Source organism: Gossypium hirsutum, chromosome D01 (assembly GCF_007990345.1).
Source record: "Gossypium hirsutum isolate 1008001.06 chromosome D01, Gossypium_hirsutum_v2.1, whole genome shotgun sequence".
NCBI classification, from domain to species: domain Eukaryota; kingdom Viridiplantae; phylum Streptophyta; class Magnoliopsida; order Malvales; family Malvaceae; genus Gossypium; species Gossypium hirsutum.
In genome coordinates this window covers 42,025,245-42,033,125 of record NC_053437.1, presented here as the reverse complement: position 1 = coordinate 42,033,125, position 7,881 = coordinate 42,025,245, and positions in this window count along the sequence as shown.

The window sequence follows — 7,881 nt, the reverse complement described above, 5'->3', positions numbered from 1 at the left end:
TTCGGCTCAGTTTGGGACGGCAGCTTACCTTGGGACTCCAAACAACTAACTGTGATTGTAAGTTTGCTCACTTGTTTATCTAACTCTTACAAATACATTTCAATTTTTTGCTGTAACTTATCAGTACTATTGGCTAACCTTTCCACTATGGCTTCCAATGATGACTTTAGAGGTGGTAATTGTTTATTCGGATGCGGCCTTTGTTGGTAAGGTTGATTGAACCGAGGATCCATAACTTAGGTTTGGGTGATCTTTTCACCCCACATTATATGAGTTCGAGTAAGGGTCATATTGCCTTTGGGGAGGTCCTGCAAAGTTTCTGACAACATTTGCTTGTTCTGTCGAATCCTCATATAAAATTATACATGAGTCCATCGGGTGGTCTAGCTTAGCGCAAATTTCGCACAATCGTGGTAGGCTCGTTTTATCTTTAAGTAAACTTTGAACAACGTTAGTTATTTTATCAATTTTGTCTTCTAAAGATAGAGAACTTAACCCGTGAACCAGTTTCGTGGGTTCTGTGGTTGGTCAAAATTGTTGAGAGTTAGTAGCCATGGTTAAAATCAACTCTCTCGCCCTCTGAGGCGTCATATTAACAAGTGCCCCCCACTTGTAGCATCTACATTTTTTAATCTCCATTGGGAGCAACCCTTCATAGAAATAATGCAAAAGTGACTGTTTAGTAGTCCATGTTGTGGGCAACTTGCACACAATTTTTTATATCACTCCTAGTAATCATAAAGCGATTCAGTCTCCTTTTGACGGATTCCTATAATATCCCTCCTTAGTTCGGTTACTCAAGCTGCTGGAAAGAATCTATCAAGAAATAAACGAGACATGTCAGACCATGTATTGACAGATCCTGGAAGTAAATAAAATAATCATTCTCTAGCAGAATCAACTAATCAAAAAGGAAAATCACGAAGTTTAATTTAGTCTTCGGTTACTCTCTGATGCTTCATGCTTGTGCACACCATATGAAATTCTTTTAGATGGGTGTACGGATTTTAGTTATGTAATCCACAGAAGGTGGGTACTAAATGAATCAAACTTGACTTCAACTCGAACGAGATTCCTCCCACCGAATAAGTTAGACATAGGGGCTATTATTCATCCGGTACTGTAGCGAGTTAGCATATAGTTTACTCGGCCATCTCGTCTGGTTCGTCGAACAAGAAAATGTCCTTGGTGTAAGATATGGTTTCGAATCCAAGATTTGGTCGTTAATTGCATCGAATGGCTTCTCTTCGCAGTTTTTGAGCCAACTTCTCTATTTCTGGTTCAAACTTTAGAGACCTTGATTTTGATTTGGTTATAAGGTAAAGAAGAAAATTAGAAAAAAAAATCTCTAATCCGACAACAGCGCCAAAATTTGATGGGCATTGAAACCATAAAAAATAATTCCTATAATAAAATAACTCTAAATAGTAGTAAGAGTAGTAGGGTCGAGTCCACAAGGATTGGATATTATGATTAACTTTTGTGTTTTTCTTATGAACAGAATTTCGATCGAGCCGATAATCGTGGCAAAAGTCGTGCCCACGACTTCAAACAGACGTGCTAGAAATAAATTAAATAAATTAGGGAAGTTGACAATGTCTAAAAATTAAATAACTAAGACAATATAAATAAGCAACTAAAGCAATCGAAAGTAAAATTAAATTAGAAAATGAATTTGGTTGGATTTTTGCAAACAGAATTAGGAAGCCTTAGCCCTAAACTCGGTGGATTTCAGTTTTTAAATCGATCCTTGAAAATTAGTTTTCTCCTCCAAATAATAAGTTGGTTACAGTGATTAAAAATGTCCTAACTGCCAATTCTTCATCTCGTAGTTGATCTCGGTCACCCTGCAAACCAACCCTTCCCGATTGTCTAACCGTGATACATACGTTCGCAATTCAAGACCCCAAAAACCTTGTGTTATGAAGAACCCAACTCAGATTAACGGCCTCAACCATACGAGACATTTAAATTCGATCACAATCTCCCTAACTTGTTCGCGAAAATTCGAATACAGCATGGCCGACTCATCTTCTCAACTACACACTAAAACCACTCCAACCTAATGTGCACTATTTGAATTAAAATTGAGTTAACTTTAAGGGATGAATTTTTCAATCTCGATATTCCGGAGAGATGGTGAATATCAATTTGAAGGATTCTTTAGTGCAGATACATTTCTCACGACTCTTGACCGGAAATAATATTGGCAAAAAACTACGTTAGAATTTTAGTGAAGTATAAAATTAATCATGCTATTGTTGGTTGATGGCGAAGGACTAAATGGTAGTGAAGATTGATGGAAAATTGAGGGGACTTGGAAAATAATTAAGCCAATAAAGAAATTAAAAGCTATTGAAATGAAAATTGGTAGAATGAAAAAGAATAAGCTACAGGTGTTTTAAACAAAAGGTAGAAAGTGGATAATTGCATTAAATCCAATCAATTTCTAATGTATTCAAGGTGTTTTTTCAAATATACCACCTCACCTATTTACACAAATTATGCAAAATGAACAAGCTACTAGACTAGCTATCTTTAGGATACTAGAATACAAAGCTCTTTCATAGCTACGCGTTACAAAGAAGGAAACATAATTGCATCACCACTTTGAAATTTAATAGACGCGATTGGATTTATGATGCAAAGGTCTTATAGCTCGAGGTAGTTAATTTCTTCCAAAAGTTGTACAGTGAGCAATCAGAGCCTATGGGGAGTCTTCCCTATAGTTCGTTTCCACGTTTTGATCAGTAGAAAAGAAAGTGTTAGATGATGAACCAAGGTTGCACTTTTCGACATGGCTCCTTTAAAGGCACGGGATAGTGATGGCTTTCATGCACTACTTTTCAGAAACATTAGGATCTAGTCAAAGCTACTATCTATAAGTGGGTTAAATTAGTTTTCGATGGGAAAGCTATTGAGCTAGAGCTGAATAACACTTTAATTATTTTAATCCCTAAAGTTCCTAGCCCTGAAGGCTTTACCCAATTTCGTCCTATAAGTTTGTGCTCTATTTTGTATAAGTTTGTTATGAAGGTAATTGCAAACCATTTTAGATCATTCTTTCCAAAGATCATTGGACAAGAATCGACTGATTTTATTGCAGAACAAAACGTTACAGATAACATCCTCATTGCACAGGAAGTTATCCACTCCATGAAAAACAAACACAATAATAGACATTGGATGGCTATCAAAATCGACCTGAAAAAGGCTTATGACAGAGAACGATTGGAGTTCATTGATGCCTCTCTTTGTGCTGCAGGTATTCCTAATATGCTCAGAAATTTTATTATGTTTGCTATCACCAACTCTTCTATGTAGGTGTTGTGCCTATCCAAAAATTTAGACTTGCTAAAGGTATTCGACAAAGGTGCCTGTTATCACCATTCCTTTTAGTACTTTGTATGAAATGGCTTGGACATAGCATTTATTCTTCCATTGATAGTGGTCGATGGCGATCTATTCGTCTATCTCGGTCTAGGCTGACCCTCTCTCAAATTTTCTTTGCTAATGATTTAGCCATCTTTGGTCAGACAGACATACAACAAGTCGTTCTCCTCCAAGAATTGTTGAAAAAGTTTTGCGTATATTCTGATCACCGAATCACTCTTCAAAATACTAATATTTTCTTTTCTAAAGGGGTGGATGATGGTGTTTGAAGGCAATTGAGTGATGTCCCCAACTTCTAAAAGGTGCAAAACCTTGGTACTTACTTGGTGGTGCTTCTTTTCCACGAAAAGGTATTAAATAACACTTTACATTTTGTTTTGGATAAAGTTCGTAGCAAACTCTTCAATTGGGATGCTAGAAAATTATCTACGGCTGGTAAAGCTACATTAGCATAAACCATCTTGTTATTTATACCCAATTAGTTTATACAGTCCATGTTGATCCCAAAAGGGCTATGTGAAGAGATTGAGTGGATGGTTGAACAATTTATCTTGGGGGTCATCTAATTATTGTAAAAAGATGGCTTTGGTTAGTTGGATCAAAATATTTCCTTTATGATAAACTTGAGTACAACATTGTATTGAATTCTGATGCTTTATGGGTTTATGTTCTTTGCTCCAAGTATGCTACGAAAGAAGCTCTGCCAGAAAGTATTTCACGATGAAGATGTTCCTTCTTTTGGAAGGCCCTTTCCAAGGTTTAGCCTTTATTTCGGGAGAATTTGTTTTGGTCTATTGAAAATGGGAGCAACATTAGATGTTGGATGGATCTGTGGATTCTGAATGTGGGACCCTTGGTTCACCATTTCCCATCTCACGCAAATCTTAAGATGGATTGTTTGCTTAGTGAGATGGTTACCAAGGAGGATTCTTGGAGCCTTAATCTTTTTTTACTATGGCTTCCGGATTAGTTAATTAAGTGTATCGTGGGCATCCCTCTGCCACATCCGTCAGCGAGTATGGATAGAACCATTAATTTGGGCCCGAACTTTAATGGGTATTTTTCACTTAAAAGTGCATATTGGAAGTTGCGAGAGAGGACATGGAATTTGAGGGAGGTGAATTGGGTTCTTCCATATAAAGTTCAAAGACCTTAGAGAGTAAGGTTTTTCTTATGGCTTGCCTTAAAACAACATTTTCTCACCAATGTTGAGCGAGTGAAGCGGGGTATGAGTCATGAAAGTCTTGTGGTTTGTATGGATATCCATCTGAAAATGTCTTACAAGTCATTAGGGATTGTAATGTAGCAACCGTTTGGTTACAGGTCATTCCAGCAGATAAGTGCAAGTGGTTTTTTTTCTAGGAATCTACATGACTGGTTAGTTTCTAACTAGCATAAATTTTGAAATATTTCTCTTGGTGAGGTGGATTGGGCAGGTTTGTTTGGGTTGATTGCCTAGAAAATATGGAAGAACATGAACTTATTTATTTTTCAGGGGATTCCTTGGAGTGCAGATGAAACAATTAGTGTCTCTTTTATTTGGGAAAAACAACATGCCTCTTACCAGAAAAAAGGTTTGCCTAAGCAGCGGCATGCGAGGCTGCGCCTTTCTCTACCAGACAAATGGATATGGCTTTGCAATGATGGTGAGGTGAAGGTGGACTTGGGAATTCTACATTTGGAGGAGTGGTGAGACATGGAAATGGGGAATGGATAGTGGGGTACAACAAATATTTGGGAGAATGTTCAGTATTTGTTGTTGAGTTGTGGGGCATTCTTGACAGGTTGGAATATGAAGGAGTGATGATTCAAGCGGACAAATTAGATGCTGTCAAGGCTTTACAAGACACTTCCTTGATGGTTCAGACTTTTGCTTTAATCAGGTGAATCCATCAGCTCTTGGTTAAGATAGGACGATGGTCACTTAATCACGTTCCCAGAAAGGATAATAAAATTGTTGATTGCCTTGCCGAAATGGCTTTTGGTACAAGAAAAAGCTTGCAAGTGTTTGAAGAGATCCCAAAAGAGGTGTTAGATTCTCTTCCTTTGATAGAACAGGTGACAATTTCGCTCAGATTAATGTATTGTAATTAATTTATTTCAGTCTGTTTTATTCAAATAATAATAATAATAATAATAATAATATATTGTCAACAGAAATATTTCTAATAACAACAAATGATATTTAAAAAACAATTAATTTGTTAAAAAATATAAAACGTAACTTTCAAAAAGTTGAAAAAAACATTCAAAGGCAATAAAACTATAAATATAATTAATATTTATAACACATTCAATTAAAATAAAATAATTTTAAAAAATCAAATTTGACCCTTTTTACTCTGATAAGTCTCCCCCACGAGTTTTACTCAAAAAAAAAAAATCTCCCCCACGAGTTGATATACATGGAAATTAAAAGTTATAAAATGTAAATATTTTTAAAACAATAAAAGATAAAAAAAATAACTATCATAACCATATTAGAAACATTCACAAAAGCTTTAATAAATTTAGAAAAAAAATCAAAAGAAAAAGAAAAAAAATAGAAGTTCCTTAAAAAAAACCAAACAAATTAATTATTTGTATAACCAATCTCAACATCTTTCACTATGTCGTAACAAATCCATTAGAAATCAATTAACATAAGAAATTTAATTATTTGAATGAATAAATATAATTAAAAATTGAATCGACTTAATAGAAGGTAGTAAAAAATGACGTTGGCTAATTATTATTATTATTTTGAATGATAGCACTCATGCAATTCCCCAGTAATTAGAAAGGAAATAATTTAAGCATCCAAAAAACAAATAACTAAAATAAGAACTTGTAGCTTAGCAATAACAATATTGGTACTAATGATTCTAAAATCAACAAGTTTTAACCAAAGATTTGTGAAACTGCTATTTTTATCAGTTTTATTCTAATTGGAGTTTTATAAGTAATTGTAATTTAATGAAAGTAACACCAATTACATTATTATTTAAGTATCAACCGATGATACTATAACTCAAAACTTACCCAAAATATTGTGTTGCTTACTTAAAAAACATTTATTAAACTAATGCGATTGGGTTCAAGTTACTAAACTTGAGTAATAGCATAATAAAAAACATTTATTTAACTTCTTCATTAAAGACGGCCAATAATTCAATTTCATGCGTAGATTAAATATTTCTTACTCATTCATTGTTCATAAAATTAAAATTAGCTATCAATTCATTAAATAATCACTATTTTAAAATTTTATAATGTATTTTTTATCCTTTATATTTATTTTATCGTTCATATTTATATGTTGGGATTGTCCTTTGAATAATGTTGCCTCTAAGATACAATCCATATTTTTTCATTGAAAATGCAATACATTTTATCATTGCACTCAATAGTTAACACTTATTAATATTTTGCAATGGGTATAAAAATAAACTTTTTTTTATTTGATTGTGATTTAATTAAAATCTATGATTTCTTTTTCTCTTTACATTTGTTCTAAATCAATACATGTTTTTTAATTTTTTTTGAGTAGTCATTAAAATACTTTTATTTGAAAATCTCATTAGTACAATGTAAGTACCTTAAATCCTGATGACAACTTAATGTCACGGGTCGCATATCAAAGCCAGTGACCAGTCTGCACAAAATGTCTTATAGAGGTCAACTTATGAACCCAATAAATCACCTAAGGTTGTGCAGTTTGCCAGACTAAAAATTTAGCTTTGTGATAGTTGGTATTAGAGGCAGTGTACGAAGGCACCGATTGCGATGACGAAAGGAGGAGATGAACATAATGTCTTGACGAAAGGAGTTTCTATCACATGAAATCATTTTCAAGTTATCATACCATCCAAAACCATTTTCAGCCCGAATTGTGCATATAATTTGCCATGTGTTTTTTACAGTCATCAGATGATTTTCCACATGCATAGCATCACATTAAACTTGGAATCTTTCAGAAGTAGTAGCAAAAACTCGATTAATAAAAATCACTTTGAAAGTGTTAGAAGGCTTATTTCCTTTTTAGGCCACCTCTACAAGGATTTCGAGAAAATGATGTTCCATTGGTTTTGTTCACTTGAATTGCTTTATTGTCCCTTCTTTGTTGTCCTTACCCAATCTATATTAATAATTTACATTATCAATAATTTCAATATCCAATAAGCTTGAAACAAGTTAATTTCAATATCAATATCCAACCAATATTAAAACATACATAACATAGAAACATTAACCCTAAGCCTAAACCTATCTAATGTTTCTAGTCATATAATCAATCCACATAGTTTGTGCAATTTCCTCTCTCTTAGTAGACCATTCTCTTGCTTCTTCTCTTTCTTCTCACTCTGTAAAAGTTGGTATTATCAAATCAGAACCAAGCTTTTCATATAATCCTTAATTAAGTAAATTATTAGAACCTACTCCCATTATATGATTATGAATGATACAACAAGCAACACTATATCTACTTGGGTTTGGAAATTCTAAAAT